Source organism: Engystomops pustulosus, chromosome 8 (assembly GCF_040894005.1).
Source record: "Engystomops pustulosus chromosome 8, aEngPut4.maternal, whole genome shotgun sequence".
NCBI lineage: Eukaryota > Metazoa > Chordata > Amphibia > Anura > Leptodactylidae > Engystomops > Engystomops pustulosus.
The window spans coordinates 23,418,698-23,437,586 of NC_092418.1; the positions used below are offsets into that span (position 1 = coordinate 23,418,698).

The window sequence follows — 18,889 nt, forward strand, 5'->3', positions numbered from 1 at the left end:
TATGTACAATCTGCTCATCTCCTCCTGCTCTATAACATGCTGCCTGCAGATAGGATACTGTGTACAATCTGCTCAGCTCCTCCTGCTCTATAACATGCTGCCTGCAGATAGGACACTATGTATAATCTGCTCAGCTCCTCCTGCTCTATAACATGCTGCCTGCAGATAGGACACTATATACAATCTGCTCAGCTCCTCCTGCTCTATAACATGCTGCCTGCAGATAGGACACTGTACAATCTTCTCAGCTCCTCCTGCTCTGTAACATGCTGACTGCAGATAGGACACGATATACAATCTGATCAGCTCCTGCTCTATAACATGCTGACTGCAGATAGGACACTATATACAATCTGATCAGCTCCTGCTCTATAACATGCTGCCTGCAGATAGGACACTGTATACAATCTGATCAGCTCCTGCTCTATAACATGCTGACTGCAGATAGGACACTATATACAATCTGATCAGCTCCTCCTGCTCTATAACATGCTGACTGCAGATAGGACACTATATACAATCTGATCAGCTCCTGCTCTATAACATGCTGACTGCTAGGACACATGTGACTTATTTGCTCAGTTTTCCACAATTTGGTTTCCTCTTGTGTAGTGATTTATGGATATTATAATTTGCGGTTGTTGGACATATGTAAATGTATATGATAATAAACACATCAATCAATAGCGGCAGGACTTCGGTCGGCTGACTCTGGCCCCTGTTTTTATAGACATGCCAATAAATCAGATTCCCTATTATCTTATTAGCATCTCATCCAGTTGTGTATGAATATTGATATTATCGAATACTTCATCACCTGTGCAGGAGATACTGACTACGTCCTGCTGCTTGTATATATTGATTGTATACTTAAAGGGGCTTTCCAGTTTAGTTATATGGTAGTCTATTACAAGGGATAGATCCTCAATATCAGTTTAGTTCTGACCTCCACCGATGGGCCTTTGGTGCCAGAATATCATCATCAAAATGGAGACAGAAGTACAGCTCCGTTCCTAGAGTAGTGGCCAACCCCTGTAACTGCAGCTGAAAATCGATTCAAAAAAGCTGCTGTTCCTCCACTTCCTCTATGACTCCAGTGTCGCAACTCATCATTGGGGGCCATTTACCACACTGGAATCCCACGTGGTAGTGTAACCTATGAGACCCCCGCAAGCCTCAAATTCTGGTCGTAACTTCACCTTCTCCAGCGACACCTGGACAACATTTGTCTCTATTAAGGCTTCATTGCTTTATAGTTCAATAAAAATTTTCTTCCGTGTATGGAAACGCCATAACCAATGGGACACTTGGAAAATAAGAACAATTTGCAACGTGCTGTAAAGCAATCTGTTCTTTGCAGCAATTCTCTCACTCGCTGCTCTTAAAGGAAATCAACCATTTAATTTCATGCATTATGAAGCAAACATACTTTGAGAATGCTGTAGATACACTGATGCAGAAACATATCTTGTTCAATCCCTGAACTGGATTGGAGTGGTTTTGCTGAAAAAAACAATTATACAATTATGATAATGAGGCTCCGTCGCTCCTGTGGCTGCCCCAAAGCTTATACTCTTGCCCTAATTATGAACTACTCCAGTCTTGGCCTGCCCTGCATAGGCCGAGAATCATCATCACCGTGTTGTCCCTGACAGGAAGAAGTAATCAATCGCTGCACCAACCCCCAGCTGCTTTGTATGAGTCATCCAGCTCAGGTTGATTAGTCCTGTCTGGACAGTTCAGGCAGCTCCTGTGTATGTGTAAGTAATGGGGCTCATTTACTAAGGGTCCGAACGCCGCACTTTCGGATTCGGATTTCCTGAATATTTCCATTCTCCGCCGAATTGCCCTGGGATTTTGGTGCATGCGATCGGATTGTGGCGCATCGCCGGCTTTCATGCGACAGAAATTGGGGGGGGGGGGGCGTGGCCGTTGGACAACCCGATGGATTCGAAAAAAACGCTGAATTTAAAAAAAAGTTTTGTGTCGCAAGATCACGCACTTACATGCCCCAGGAAGAAGAAGGTGAACTCCGGCGGACCTTGGCGCAGCAGCGACACCTGCCGCATGTTGGGCGCACGACCTTTGTGAGTCCGGCACAACCAGAACCAGTCGGAGAACGTGCCGCGGGATCGCGACTGGACTGGGTAAGTAAATGAGCCCCACTGTGTTTATGTAGGCAGTCAGTCTGCACCCAGCTTTCCCAAGGTCCTGAATTTTATAATTGTTTTTTGAGCAAAACCACACAGCTCAAAACCACACAGCTCAAAACCACACAAGATATGTTTCTGCATCAGTGTCGCTACAGCTTTCTCATGGTATGTTTGGTTCATAATGCATAAAAACAAATGTTAGATTTCCTTTAAACGGGATCATTACACATAATTAATGGAACCGTTCGACTGATCAGGATCAGTTTTTTTTTTTGGATAATCTGTCCTTTATGATCGCAGCGTATATCCCGGAATGTGGCGCGTTTCGCTGTCATGGTTTCATTCACTTAAGTTGGCAACACTGTGATGTCTATTAAGTTAAAAAGGTTTATCTAACGTAGCAGACGCCATGCGCCCGCGCTCCCTGCTCACTCACTTGTCACTTTGGTCTACAGTAATGATGAATCTGTTCCCAGAAAAAGAATGAAAAAAAAAAAAAAAAACCCGACGGAAGTATTTTTGTTCCTAGACACCATTATAATCCGGCTACACTATGAAGGACGCCGCTCGTCTGACAACACAACTGTGATGCCACTCAGGGCGAGACGCTCGCTCCATCTTAGTATCTTATGTGCAAGTTGAAAGAGGCAGAAAAAACAATTCTAGATCAAGTCGCTGTAAAGAGCGCGACAGATATGTGAGGAAAAACACTAAAAAACAACAAAAAACTAATATTTAGCAATAATTTTTCCATGAAATGATCACATTTTTTGATAAAATTATAAAGTTCTGTATTTTTTGAATATTCCTGACAAGTCATACATTGTAAAATAAGCTAAAGTCTATGAGGATGAGGGGGTGACACAAGAGCTTACAGTCTATGAGGGGGGGGGGGGGACACAAGAGCTTACAGTCTATGAGGATGAGGGGGGACACAGGAGCTTACAGTCTATGAGGATGAGGGGGTGACACAAGAGCTTACAGTCTATGAGGATGAGGGGGGACACAGGAGCTTACAGTCTATGAGGATGAGGGGGTGACACAAGAGCTTACAGTCTATGAGGATGAGCGGGGGACACAAGAGCTTACAGTCTATGAGGATGAGGGGGTGACACAAGAGCTTACAGTCTATGAGGATGAGGGGTGGCACAAGGGCTTACAGTCTATGAGGATGAGGGGGTGACACAAGAGCTTACAGTCTATGAGGATGAGGGGGTGACACAAGAGCTTACAGTCTATGAGGATGAGGGGGTGACACAAGAGCTTACAGTCTATGAGGATGAGGGGGTGACACAAGAGCTTACAGTCTATGAGGATGAGGGGGTGACACAAGAGCTTGCAGTCTATGAGGATGAGGGTGTGACACAAGAGCTTACAGTCTATGAGGATGAGGAGATGACACAAGAGCTTACAGTCTATGAGGATGAGGGGGTGACACAAGAGCTTACAGTCCATGGGGATGAGGGGTGACACAAGAGCTTACAGTCTATGAGGATGAGGGGGTGACACAAGAGCTTACAGTCTATGAGGATGAGGGGGTGACACAAGAGCTTACAGTCTATGAGGATGAGGGGGTGACACAAGAGCTTACAGTCTATGAGGATGAGGGGAGACACAAGAGCTTACAGTCTATGAGGATGAGGGGGTGACACAAGAGCTTACAGTCTATGAGGATGAGGGGGTGACACAAGAGCTTACAGTGTATGAGAATGAGGGGGTGACACAAGAGCTTACAGTCTATGAGGATGAGGGGGTGACACAAGAGCTTACAGTGTATGAGGATGAGGGAGTGACACAAGAGCTTACAGTCTATGAGGATGAGGGGGTGACACAAGAGCTTACAGTCTATGAGGATGAGCGGGTGACACAAGAGCTTACAGTCTATGAGGATGAGCGGGTGACACAAGAGCTTACAGTCTATGAGGATGAGCGGGTGACACAAGAGCTTACAGTCTATGAGGATGAGGGGGTGACACAAGAGCTTACAGTCTATGAGGATGAGGGGGTGACACAAGAGCTTACAGTCTATGAGGAATGACACAAAAGCTTACAGTCTATGAGGATGAGGGGGGACACAGGAGCTTACAGTCTATGAGGATGAGGGGTGACACAAGAGCTTACAGTCTATGGGGATGAGGGGTGACACAAGAGCTTACAGTCTATGAGGATGAGGGGGTGACACAAGAGCTTACAGTCTATGAGGATGAGGGGGTGACACAAGAGCTTACAGTCTATGAGGATGAGGGGGTGACACAAGAGCTTACAGTCTATGAGGATGAGGGGGTAACACAAGAGCTTACAGTCTATGAGGATGAGGGGGAGACACAAGAGCTTACAGTCTATGAGGATGAGGAGGTGACACAAGAGCTTACAGTCTATGAGGATGAGGGGGTGACACAAGAGCTTACAGTCTATGAGGATGAGGGGGTGACACAAGAGCTTACAGTCTATGAGGATGAGGGGGTGACACAAGAGCTTACAGTCTATGAGGATGAGGGGGGACACAAGGGCTTACAGTCTATGAGGATGAGGGGGTGACACAAGAGCTTACAGTCTATGAGGATGAGAGGGTGACATAAGAGATTACAGTCTATGAGGATGAGAGGGTGACACAAGAGCTTACAGTCTATGAGGATGAGGAGGTGACACAAGAGCTTACAGTCTATGAGGATGAGGGGGTGACACAAGAGCTTACAGTCTATGAGGATGAGGAGGTGACACAAGAGCTTACAGTCTATGAGGATGAGGGGGTGACACCAGAGCTTACAGTCTATGAGGATGAGGGGGAGACACAAGAGCTTACAGTCTATGAGGATGAGGAGGTGACACAAGAGCTTACAGTGTATGAGGATGAGGGGGTGACACAAGAGCTTACAGTCTATGAGGATGAGGGGGTGACACAAGAGCTTACAGTCTATGAGGATGAGGGGGTGACACAAGAGCTTACAGTCTATGAGGATGAGAGGGTGACATAAGAGATTACACTCTATGAGGATGAAGGGGTGACACAAGAGCTTACAGTCTATAAGGATGATAGATGACACAAGAGCTTACAGTGTATGAGGATGAGGGGGTGACACAAGAGCTTACAGTCTATGAGGATGAGGGGGTGACACAAGAGCTTACAGTCTATGAGGATGAGAGGGTGACACAAGAGCTTACAGTCTATGAGGATGAGAGGGTGACATAAGAGATTACAGTCTATGAGGCTGAGGGGGGACACAGGAGCTTACAGTCTATGAGGATTGACACAAAAGCTTACAGTCTATGAGGATGAGGGGGGGCATAAGAGCTTACAGTCTATGAGGATGAGGGGGGACACAAGAGCTTACAGTCTATGAGGAATGACACAAAAGCTTACAGTCTATGAGGATGAGGGGGGACACAGGAGCTTACAGTCTATGAGGATGAGGGGGGACACAAGAGCTTACAGTCTATGAGGAATGACACAAAAGCTTACAGTCTATGAGGATGAGGGGGGACACAGGAGCTTACAGTCTATGAGGATGAGGAGGTGACACAAGAGCTTACAGTCTATGAGGATGAGGGGTGACACAAGAGATTACAGTCTATGAGGATGAGGGGGACACAAGAGCTTACAGTCTATGAGGATGAGAGGGTGACACAAGAGATTACAGTCTATGAGGATGAGGGGTGACACAAGAGATTACAGTCTATGAGGATGAGGGGTGACACAAGAGATTACAGTCTATGAGGATGAGGGGGACACAAGAGCTTACAGTCTATGAGGATGATGGGGTGACACAAGAGCTTACAGTCTATGAGGATGAGGGGGGACACAGGAGCTTACAGTCTATGAGGATGAGGAGGTGACACATTCTGGACATCTTCCTGAGATGCATGGGACAAGAGCGAGCAACAGATTGAATATGGAGAATATGGTGAAAAGGAGAGGTCGGAGTCCAGCACAACCCCAAGACATTGGATCCTGCTGCCCCGGGGCTATAGTCATCCCACAGACCGAGACAGAGAGGTCAGGGTTGCTCATGACACTACAGTCTCATCGTCCAGGCACACTTCATTTAGTCCTGCTTTTCCCTATAGCAATCCGATGAGAATTATTCATCTCATCACACCTCTGTCTTTGAATACTAAACTGTTATCATTAATGAACTAGTATTCCTTTGGTATATATGTTTTCTTCGTGTTTGTGTGGGTTTCCTCCAGGTCCTCTGGTTTCCTCCCACACTCCAAAACATTCTGGTAGGTTGATTAGATTGTGAGCCCCATGGGGGCAGGGACCAATTTGGCAGCTCTGTGCAGCGCTGCGTAATCTGTGTGCGCTATATAAATAAAGGAATTATTATTATACTGTATATGATGTGTTAACACACTGTGAGGGTCGATTATCTACTTCTCTGTACCACGTGCTAGTTTGTTTCTAACCATTGTATCACTTTTTTATACTCCAGGCGATACCTTATTTGCTTTCCAAATGTTTGGCTTCTCTGTGATCCTCTTTCTTCTGTTAGGCGACTCCTGATATTGTGCTATATACATACATATGGATCAATTACCTATACTCATCAAATACTCATGAAATTTTGCATATGATGCTTTGTAACTTTTTTTGATTTGTGAATCTTTGTTATAGTAACTGGGGAAGGTTTGGGCACAGACCGAAGCATTTTACTTCTCTTTGGATTGTTAAAAACTTTTTATTCAAGTAATCGAACCTTGAGTGCCAAGTTTTGCTTCCTATGTATACTAAGTGGTGGTTCCCCTACTTGTGCACCATATATGCAATAATTCTTACAAGGAGGGACATGTACTAAGTGCCATTGATCTCTGTGGTTGGCTCTCACACCATTTATCCCGTCTTATATATCAGCAATATGCAAGAGGTAGGGAAAAAAGGAAAAAGGACGGCGCCTAGGGTGATATCATATCGTAATGAGATGATCAGGGATGCTCACCTTTGTCGCTCTTGGTGTCAAGGCATATACATATACAGTAGGTCCACATCCAAGGTGCGATGGTCCTCAAGTCCAGACTGGTGGTGTCTTTTAGAGGTAGGTATAGTGGTAGGGTAGGCAACTATACTGAGCAGCTCACACAACTCCAAAGACCGGACTCCCAAGGGGCCGGTAGTAACAATGTATACAGGAATGTGGAAAAGAACGGAGTGCACGTGGAGCGCTTACAGTACCAATGCCCAAAAAGAATTTTCCAAAATACTTGAGCAGAAACGTTCTAATATTTTTTTAAAAATTTGCAGTTACAAACACGATTAAAAATGTCCAATATAACGCGTTTCGTGTTCTAGACCCTTTTTCAAATAACGGACAAAGCAATACTTTGCAAAGCACTCCGTTCTTTTCCACATTCCTGTATACTGTACATTATATATCGCCAACACTGTTTATTTCCTTCTTGGCCACCATGCCAATGTGGTCTTCATTCTTCTTCTTCTACCGGTTCCTATAGTTCATGTACCATTAGCTCAACAAAATCACAATCAGACCCTTAGTAAATGAGCCCCAATGCATCCCTAAGAGATAAATCCCTACCAGACCCACATATTTCAATGTAACTGATGTCTATCTAAAGAATTTGGAACCTCCTGAGAGGAAACAACATACCTGAAGCTCTCACGGCAGATAAGTCACCACTGGAGGTGTTTGGCTGTGGCTTTCTCCCTACATGGTCAACTGAGATGATTGTGTAGGAGTGTGTGACCTCAGAAGAAAGTTTTTGGTTGAGAGATCTCTAAGATTTGAGGTCATATTCCTGGGATAGTTGTTGCCCGGATGTTTTTCTTAGCCATCTAATCTGACTCCTTCATACACACGTATGATTGGCTTGGCTAAGACAACATGGGGCAGATTTATCAAGCAGTCTGAAAGTCAGAATATTTCCAGTTGCCCATGGCAACCAATCACAGCTCCCCTTTAAAATATTCATGAGCACTGGTGAAATGAAAGCTGAGCAGTGATTGGTTGCCATGGGCAACTGGAAATATTCTAACTTTCAGACTGCTTGATAAATCTTCCCATGTGTTGTTAAGAGAGACGTCTAGCCATGGTAGACTGGATAACAAAATCCAATATGTCGAATTCTTTTCTTCCTTGATGTCTTCCATCAGAGAGAGCCAGGAGGTCCCATATACATCAGAAGGTTGACCGGACCAGACGCAAATTGGTGAATGAGCATGATTTTAGTCTAACATATATGAGGGGCTTTAGACTCTGCATTATAGTCATAGTTATAGTAGGTCAACACTCTGTCCCCAAAGTTATAGTTATAGAGGGCCAACACATGCCGTCTTAGTTGTAGAGGGTCAACACTCGCCCTCACCGTCTTAGTTGTAGAGGGTCAACACTCGCCCTCACCGTCTTAGTTGTAGAGGGTCAACACTCGCCCTCACCGTCTTAGTTATAGAGGGTCAACACTCGCCCTCACCGTCTTAGTTATAGAGGGTCAACACTTGGCCCCCACAGTAATAGAGGGTCAAAACTTGGTCCCATAGTTATAGAGGGTCAATGTAGTGCCCTGGATCAGAGGAACATTGGACTTTAGACATTTGAATGTTTCCCCTATACAAAGTCAGCACTTCTTACCTTATTTTACATCAACAGTTAACTTGCATTAATCTATAGCGTTTTGTTATATCCATTCTGTGTATGAGTACTGCACCTGTATAGACCCGTAGAAAGGGTTAATCTACACTGAAAGACATTTCTGACTGCATATCTGTAACTAAAGAGAAGATTATTTTCCACAGCTATAGAAGAATTTTTTTTTTTTTTGCAGGAGACTTGTTTACCAGTCTGACTTTTAGAATGACAGGTGCTGTCTGGAAAGTTGTTTACCAGTTTAGAACCTTATTGCCATAGAATATTATGGTGACTCAATGTAAGTTAATGGGAGAATGCTTTGTCATTGTTTGGGCTGAAACAGAAGGTATATAAAGAGAACAGTCCCAATTTCTAGTGTCTTGCAGTTAGGGAACAGAGCTCGGAGGAGAGAACTACTGGTACTCTGCCATAGACCCTGGGCTTAGACCCAGGCTACCAGCCTTCTGAGAAAGAGAGGGACAGCCAGTCCAGACCTTCTGCCAGGGAAGAGACTTACCATACCTTACCATCCCTCCCGGAGAGTAACAACATGTGGTGACACCTTGACGGTACCTGGCGGACCCCGCATAGTTTTGGGTCCACCTCTAACCCTAGCACTGCACCAACACTCAACCCCACAATCCTAGTTACAGAGGGTCATCACTTGGCCCCCACATACACTGCAGCCCGGATCACAACCTTGAGACATTCCTGGTGCTGAGCTAAGTACTTTCTGATGTAAACATAAAAGCCGGTCCAGTGGACAGCGCCATTAATCAAGCAGCCGGTAGTGTCGGAGACGCTTAGATTATTCAATTTAGGTCATTTTCACTTCGCTTCTCCGAGAAAACACATTTATGTCAGATTTAAGGGATTTGCATTAATAATGCAATGCGGCACTGGCAAAAGGTAGAGGGTTTGCAAATTCAAGACGCAAAAAAAAAAAAAAAGAACAAAAGACGAATAAATGGCCGTCTGATCCCTCCAGTAATTTAATGTAAGACTTTTCAAAGTCAGGTCATTTGTTTTGCTGTTTCGTGTCGACTTTTTATGTCTGTTTTAGGTTTTTATCTTAATTGATCTGTTTAAATGGAAAAACTTCAAAAACACAAAAAAATTGAGCCTGTGTTTTGGGAGACCGTATTGTGGATCTGCACTGGAGTTACCTTTTTCTGGATTACGCCAGAGTTACCCAACTATCTTCAGGACCTGTCATGTTTAGAGCTGGCATGGAAGACTACTTAAAGGGATTGTCCTAAGTATCATCCTGGATTGTCCTGGAGGTCAAACTGCTGGGACCACCAGCTTACGTTCACAAGGACGGGACCTTACTGTTCGTAGGGGCAAGCGATATGTTCTCAGTAATTGAATATAGCAGCAGGTGATCTTGTCGCTGCATTCAGTAGTAAGAGAGTATGAGAAATTACTGAGCAGAGCGCTGGGGTATCTCCTGCAGTTCTATTCACCGATTGCCAGAGATAGTCAAGCGCTGTGCTCTGCAATTCCCGACACCTTAGTAGATTTGCATGGAGAGTTAGATAGATGCCTGAGCTGCTTCATTCTGTTATTGAGAACAGGACTCAAATTCTCATGATCGATAAGGGTTCTAACAATCAGAGCCCCAATGATCAGATTGTTATCCTTTATCCCCCCCCCCCCCTTAACACACTGGGGACAGACGCCTATCAGCAATCACCTGTCAATGCTTGTCAATATTACAGGTAATTATTGCAATGTGTTGCAGATGGAATTTGAACTAGAGGAGATACCCCAGCGCCGTGCTCAGTAATTTCTGACACTCTCTTACTACTGAATGCAGCTGCAAGATTACTACATTGGTACCACTAACGGTATGTCCATGTGGATATCTGATACCGAGGGTCCTGAGGAGAGAGGATTGGATCTGACGTTCCTTTGCGGGTTCAGGCCCGACCCAGAGATACTGGCGAATTGGTGGCCGAACAGCCAATCTGAAAAATTTACAGCCCTAGCTACTAGACATAGCTATAATTGCATAGCATAACTATTCCTGGCCAATCATAACAATGGCTAGTTGGGGGTGTCAATTTGCCGGATTGGCTGTTCGCCCGCCAATCAAGGAATACGTTCAGGTTGGGTGGCCAAACCCGAAAAGGAACGTTTCTCTACTCAGGACCCTTGGTATGAGAGATAGCAACAAGTTAACCTTTTTTAAAATGCTGTTTTTTGCCTAAATATATTTGTTATCCATGGCCTCCTTCCGTCTAAAATCAGGAAGTGCTCCTGCACAGAAACGCCCCCAGAGCCCTTGTGGCTCATTAGCATAATTATAAAAGTTGATTTTAGAAGTAAGGAGGCCATGGATAACACAAATAAGAAGATTACCACAGTCACAGTGCCTGGATCTATGAGTAATGTCCCTGGTTCATCGTGATGGATTTTGATGGTAGATTCCTTTAACATGTCTGGGTATAGCCTGCACTGACTATGATCAGGGCCCTCACACACCCTCTGGCGGTGCTTAAACAGGGAGAATATTTGCAGACATTTGCAGTTCAGCTGAGGCCATTAACCCACGCAGTTCCTGAGAAGCCAAGTACTAATGAGATGATAATTGGTGCTAATTACTCCAAAACATATAAGCAATTAGAACCACATTTCAACTATTCAGTGAACAAACCGAAGACGAGAGGTCTCTTACCCTGAACTTACCATAAACTGGGGAATATGTGCTCATAGAGAGTGTATCCAGCCCCGGCAGCGCGTCACGTCTCATCTGCAGATGTTCTCCTAATGTTAGTGGACCCGGGATGTATCCACACGCCCATCCCTGCCCCTCGCCAGTCCCTGTTCCCAGAAACCCCTTTAAGGGAGACAACTTACCCCCAAATCACCCTACAAGGAAAACCAGCATTGTGTAAGACAGGGTCAACTCTTTCTAGACCTTTACCTTTTCTATATTTATGCAAATGAGTTCTCCGAGTGCTAGGGGCGGAGCCTTAGGGTTCAAGTCTCAGGGTCGACATCTGCAAAGAGTTTGTATGTTCTCTCCTTGTTTGCGTGGGTTTCTTCTGCAAAATGTAAATCTTGGGAATCACATCTCAGGGCACATCCATCCTAGAGGAGAGGTAAGAAGGACACATGTGTATGACCACATCATAAATCTCCAATGACCAACCCTTCTTTCTCCATCCATTCTAATGATTTAGGGTCTTTATGATGATGAATATTAGCCCATTCTTCAAAATTGATTTTTTTTCTATTTAAAGGTGATTTATTTATTTAAAGGTGACCTGTTCTACAATCACTGGTGGCCACCGTCAGTGAATGTATGTGACCAGTGTGTCAGGGGGGGCCATGGGGACAATATAGTCACCACACAAAGGATGATTTTATTTTCTATTATGATGTGTGATGGAGGACCCATCTGTACGGTTATTTCTCAAAATGTCTATTGACATGTGTAGTGTAGTGAACTACTATTCTCTCTCTGGATCTATATATATATATATATATATATATATATATATATATATATAGCAGTAAAATAGCATTATTATTACGGTATATACCAACTATGTGAGCTAAAATCGGAAGTCCCATCCACACAATTCTCTGGTTCCAGTAACGGGAATGGTGGGAGGAAACATGGACCTATTCCCAACCGTACAACTTTGCGTATACCACCTACTGGCTGCTGCCCTTCATTAAGTGTCCAACCCATAAACATGAACTTTTGTTATAAAGCGGCTCTCCAAAGTTTCATTTTTACCCCCAACCTATCCACAAGATCTGGCCGCTTTACTGAAGGTTTACGGAACTACCGGAAATAGCCGAGCCCAGAATTCTGCAATCTCTGTCTGTCCCATAGAGATTTACTGATGTTCCGAAATGACCCATATGTTTATCAAGTCCGTTCCACAAGTCGGGGGCTGGTTAAATTATGATTGCCGACCCCTGCATCTGACCTGTGATCTCAACCCCAGGACAGGGGGAGGGGGGGATATGATTTACTTGGTGTCTGATATCAAGGAGCTGCCACATGGATTTCTGTTCCATCCCTTGCAATTATGTTCTTAGAGATGGATGAGAAGGGCCTGATATAAGCAAGACCCTAGGGTGGAGAAGGAGAGAGCCATGTAGTGAGCAGTCCCTCCTACTACCTGGAAGTTTAGCAGCAGAAGTGGACTGCTTAAATAACCGTAAATCAGACAGGGCTGCTCTGTTTAACTTTTGTAAAGGGCGGGGCCAGCGTTAGGGGAGGCAAACTGGGCATTTTCCCAGGGCCACATGTCCTAAAGGGGCCCCCTGCATGAAGAATTTTGTGGGTAGAGGATGTAATACTCCTTTCATACCCCTCGGTTGAATGTCCGGGTGAAGATAATTATCATCTATCTCCTGTCTATATATCTGTCTAGTTATCTAACTCCTATAATTTGTCTATTTCCTATCTATATATTTGTCTATCTAACCATTTATCTATCTAGCTTCGTAACGTGCACAGTGTTAAAAGTGTCAAAGTGCAGATGTGGCTCAAAAGTGGCGCAAACACATAAACAAGCTCCAAAAACAATTTTTTTAATGCAAATGTGGACAAAAAACTGGCACAGACACAATAATATACCTGGGCCATAGAACGGAATTGGATTTTTTTCTGCTGATCGCATCTCCAACAAAGTCTTTAACTATCAAGCACAAACCAAACTGAAAGATAAGATTCTTATCTTTAATATGACACCAGTCGCATATTTCTAGGTACCACAGGACCAAATATAGTAGATTTTTCTAATCTTGACTCCTCCTCTGTAAATATGACTCTTCTCTGCTCATTGTAACTTGATTTTGAAGATTTTTTATAGGTAAACAGGTGACATTTCACATAACAAAGGGAATAGTAGAAAGGACGTTTCATAGCCGACCTGAGGGGGCAGCAAGTTTAGTGGGGTACAATCTGGAGACAGAAAATGAATCTATGCTTAGAGTATTTCACCGAAAATAGCAGAGGGTCCCTTTAAGACTACACGGTACCTGCAGTAGAGACCTTGGCACGCTTCTCATCAATAAGAGATGAATGGAGGTGGAATACTTAGGATGTGAATGTGGAGCCCATATCCCCCCCACCCCCCACCCCCGGCCGCTGAGCTGCTATAGTCCTGATGCCTGTCAGTCACAGCGTGTCATACCTGGAAGCCAGCATCATTCCAATTAGTCAAGCGGATACTGAGATGTAAGCGGGGAGTGCACTGTACTTTTCCCGACAGAAACCTGCACTTTTGACTTCCCCGAACCATCAGGAGCAGCGCTCACTCTATTTATAAATGCTGAGGCAGCAGAATTAGGACAGTGCGCCCATATCCAGGGGATGTTTGTCAAGTGTCACCCGCTAATGGCACCCTAGCTGCAGACATTTGCATGACTCTGGCAACCCATCGATTTACATGCAAATTCTATGCCAATACGACAACAGTTTGGGAGATTTTAAGATGTTCCCCTGAATGAGTTTCACTGAAATTCTGTAGCCTGTAGAGGAGTCACTTGGCCCAGAGCTATGACTATAGTCACTTGGCCCAGAGCTATGACTATAGTCACTTGGCCCAGAGCTATGGCTATAGTCACTTGGCCCAGACCTATGACTATAATCACTTGGACCAGACCTATGACTATAATCACTTGGCCCAGAGCTATGACTATAATCACTTGGCCCAGAGCTATGACTATAGTGACTTGGGCCAGAGCTATGACTATAGTCACTTGGACCAGACCTATGACTATAATCACTTGGACCAGACCTATGACTATAGAGACTTGGCCAAAACCTATGACTATAGTCACTTGGACCAGACCTATGACTATAATCACTTGGCCCAGAGCTATGACTATAGTCACTTGGCCCAGAGCTATGACTATAGTCACTTGGCCCAGAGCTATGACTATAGTCACTTGGCCCAGAGCTATGACTATAGTTACTTGGACCAGACCTATGACTATAGTCACTTGGCCCAGAGCTATGACTATAGTCACTTGGCCCATAGCTATGACTATAGTCACTTGGCCCAGACCTATGACTATAGTCACTTGGCCCAGTGTTATGACTATAGTCACTTGGCCCAGAGCTATGACTATAGTCACTTGGCCCATAGCTATGACTATAGTCACTTGGCCCATAGCTATGGCTATAGTCACTGGCCCAGAGCTATGACTATAGTCACTTGGCCCAGAGCTATGACTATAGTCACTTGGCCAATAGCTATGACTATAGTCACTTGGCCCAGAGCTATGACTATAGTCACTTGGCCCAGACCTATGACTATAGTCACTTGGCCCAGACCTATGACTATAGTCACTTGGCCCAGACCTATGACTATAGTCACTTGGCCCAGAGCTATGACTATAGTCACTTGGCCCATAGCTATGACTATAGTCACTTGGGCCAGACCTATGACTATAATCACTTGGCCCAGAGCTATGACTATAGTCACTTGGGCCAGAGCTATGACTATAGTCACTTGGACCAGACCTATGACAATAATCACTTGGACCAGACCTATGACTATAGTGACTTGGCCAAAACCTATGACTATAGTCACTTGGACCAGACCTATGACTATAATCACTTGGCCCAGAGCTATGACTATAGTCACTTGGCCCAGAGCTATGACTATAGTCACTTGGCCCAGAGCTATGACTATAGTCACTTGGCCCAGAGCTATGACTATAGTCACTTGGCCCAGAGCTATGACTATAGTCACTTGGCCCATAGCTATGACTATAGTCACTTGGCCCATAGCTATGACTATAGTCACTTGGACCAGACCTATGACTATAGTCACTTGGCCCAGTGTTATGACTATAGTCACTTGGCCCAGAGCTATGACTATAGTCACTTGGCCCAGAGCTATGACTATAGTCACTTGGCCCATAGCTATGACTATAGTCACTTGGCCCATAGCTATGACTATATGGAACTTAATGCAGGCAACAGGCTTTACAGGCTGTTACACTGTACAGGAGCACTTCCCTCTCCTACTGTGTGAGATTACAAAAGGCAGAGGGAGGAGGAGGGGCATGTGAAGCTACAGCACATACGGCCTATGGTAACACCCCCTTTGCCGTTTAAGCTCATCAGCACAATTGTAAAAGTTGATTTAGAAGGAAGGAGGCCATGGATGACATATATAAGAAGAAACCACAGTTCCGATGCCTGGATCTATGAGCAATGTTCTTGAATGTTGATGGATTTTGATGGCAGATTTTTGAACAAATATTGGCTTGACTTTTCTAGATATGACCTAAAACTTGTTATTTAGAGAAAATACTTGGAATTTCCTGAAAAATAATCATCCTCTGTAAGGAAGGGATATTATGAGCAGGGTCCCATTTTGAGCTTAATGCACCCAATTTTTGGAAAATGAGAAACACCTCCTTAATCCTTAATGGATTGACAAGTATTTTAATAGTTCTGTGCACAAATCATTTATGAACCCCCCAAGATCGTTGCATCTTTTCATGGACAGTATTTTACTGATTCCATTGTGGCTGGAAATGTTTCTGTAGTTCCCACAGTTCTCAAGTCATTAGTGTCGATATTTAAGCTCCCTATTGTCAAGTGGGTGGAGTGAAGGTGTCTAGTCCACCCATTTGACCATAAGCTTTTTTAACACACTGATGAAGGTGAGGGTCTGACAGCCACCACTCATCACTAGAATCCTGTCACCCCAAATCAGCTTTTAGCACTCACTATCCCATTTTATTCAGCATTATCTCCAGTAGTGCCCCAGAACACTTTGGGGCTCTATTTATTAGGGGTGACATGACCCTTCTTTATGTGATCGGTGCAGATATCACTCAGTGACCCCTCACTATCGGTTTGTTAGTAACAGCTTCTCTTTGAACAATCCCTTTAAGACCCTGTGTCATTCCTACTATTTGCACTAATGATATAAGGTCTCCCAGATCCGGTGTGTACTGGACTAGTACATGAGCCCAGAGGAGGTGTAATGATGAGGCTATTCCTGGACTGACATGGCAGTGCCCCCCCCCCCCCCCTCCTGTTGCGCCAGTCACGGTGGCGGTTTTTGAAGTTTTTGTCACATTGAGACCCGGAGCCGCAACAACTGAATGCAGTAAATGGCTTTAAATAGAACTGTCACCCTGCAGGAGCGCGGCGCATGTACCTGACACCTGACCTGCGCACAGATGATGACTGACAACCCAGCCGCAATAATCCCTCCTCTGGACACAGGGTAACGCGCCCGTCACCAAACAATTACCAAAACAGATAAGTGATATTAACCCTTATACTGCCGACCGCTCCAGAAGTATCACTATATACTAGATAGATATGAGATAGATATGAGATAGATAGATAGATAGATAGATAGATAGATAGATAGAATGATATGAGATAGATATAGATATGAGATAGATAGATAGATAGATAGATATGAGATAGATAGATAGATATGAGATTGAGATAGATAGATAGATAGATAGATAGATAGATAGATAGATAGATAGATATAGATATAGATATAAGATAGATAGATAGATAGATAGATAGGAGATAGATAGATAGATAGATAGATATGAGATAAATAGATATGAGATTGAGATAGATAGATATGAGATAGATAGATAGATATGAGATTGAGATAGATAGATATGAGATAGATAGATAGATAGATAGATAGATAGATAGATATAGATATGAGATAGAAAGATAGATAGATAGATAGATAGATAGATAGATAGGATCGGTAGGATTTATCAGAAGTTTCTGAGAGCAGAACTGTTCTAGTTGCCCATGGAAACCAATCAGAGCTCAGCTTTTATTTTCCCACAGCCGATTATAAAATGAAAGTTGAGCTCTGATTGGTTTCTATGAGAAACGAGAACGTTTTACCTCAGACTTTTCAGATAAATCTCCCCCATAGAGGAGATTTATCAGAGCTTGTGCATCTGAAATCAGGCAACAGGCCTATCTATCTATCTCATATCTATCTATCTATCTCATATCTATCTATCTATCTATCTATCTATCTATCTATCTATCTATCTATCTCATATCTATCTATCTATCTATCTATCTATCTATCTATCTATCTATCTATCTATCTATCTCATATCTATATCTATCTATCTATCTATCTATCTATCTATCTATCTATCAGTAATGTCACCTTAGTGATATAGTGATTCCATGTTTCCATACACCCCACCACCATGTTATCAGTCTCAGTGGTCATACGGTCCGGTACAACCTTCTATGCTGTGTCATCCTGATCCGTGGCCCCGTGGCGTGTGCCTGCCGGCCTCCATCAGCTCTTAGGCCCTGTAATGAGCATACCTTTGGCCAATTATTGTTCGTGTCAAGGATGTGTGAAAACACAGTTAGCTGTAATGTCAGCGCGGAGTGTTTTCATCCGAAATCGTTCTCGCTTGAGTCCTTCTCCACTCGGCTGCGTTCTTCTAGAGGTGGGGATTCAGCAGCAGCAGCAGAGGAGCCACGTGACCCCCTCCTGGTGTCAGTCTCAATCCTTTCTCACAGCTCAGTCTTCCGGAGCGGGATCCCGCGTCTCCTCGCCCTGATCTTTTTTAATTGGCGCTTGTTTTATGGCCCGGAGTCCTCCTGCGAGCGCTGCCTTCACTGAGGACTCAGACAGACATTGCATCTGATTTGTGATTGTTATGGCGGCTGCGGAGAGTCGCAGCAGATGTTGGTGAACATGTGTTTAAGAAACCTCCGTAATTGTCTCACAAATAACAAAAAAATCCGAGCCGGGGCTGGAATTAACGTAATTCTGCCCTTGACAAGACGTGATTGAAGTGTGTGGAGGAACCTGCCGAGATGTGGTCTTCACCCCGGGGAATTACTCGTCCTGTCTTCTCAATCGCTTTCTAAGCCGCCGAGAATGAAATCCCATCGAACAAATAAGGAAGGTTCTTCAGACAAGCCGAGGGGGATTCAGTTTACCAAAATCCTGACGTGTAGCGGGATTTCTGAAAAAATGACTTGTTTTTTTAGATTTTTTCCTGGGCTTTTGGATCTGGATGGGACGGGGGAGGGTGATAAGATAAGGACGGGTCAAGAAGGGGATTAATAAAGTTGAAATCAAAAATTCAATTGTGTGAATTTAAGATTTTCATTGTCTACAATGGATAGAAATTATTATATTACAA

At 44.0% G+C, this 18,889-nt stretch overlaps 1 long non-coding RNA gene across 1 annotated transcript in view; it reads right to left on the bottom strand.

Annotated features, from left to right (window-relative positions):
- The window catches only part of LOC140076038 (uncharacterized), a 79,187-nt gene extending 60,665 nt beyond the window's left edge, over nucleotides 1-18,522 (bottom strand). The window contains exons 1-2 of the long non-coding RNA XR_011849503.1: nucleotides 18,057-18,522; nucleotides 11,661-11,827 (exon numbers count right to left, since the gene is read on the bottom strand). This is a non-coding gene — a long non-coding RNA (uncharacterized lncRNA). The remainder of the gene's footprint in view (nucleotides 1-11,660; nucleotides 11,828-18,056) is intronic.
- Nucleotides 18,523-18,889: the final 367 nt, after the last annotated feature.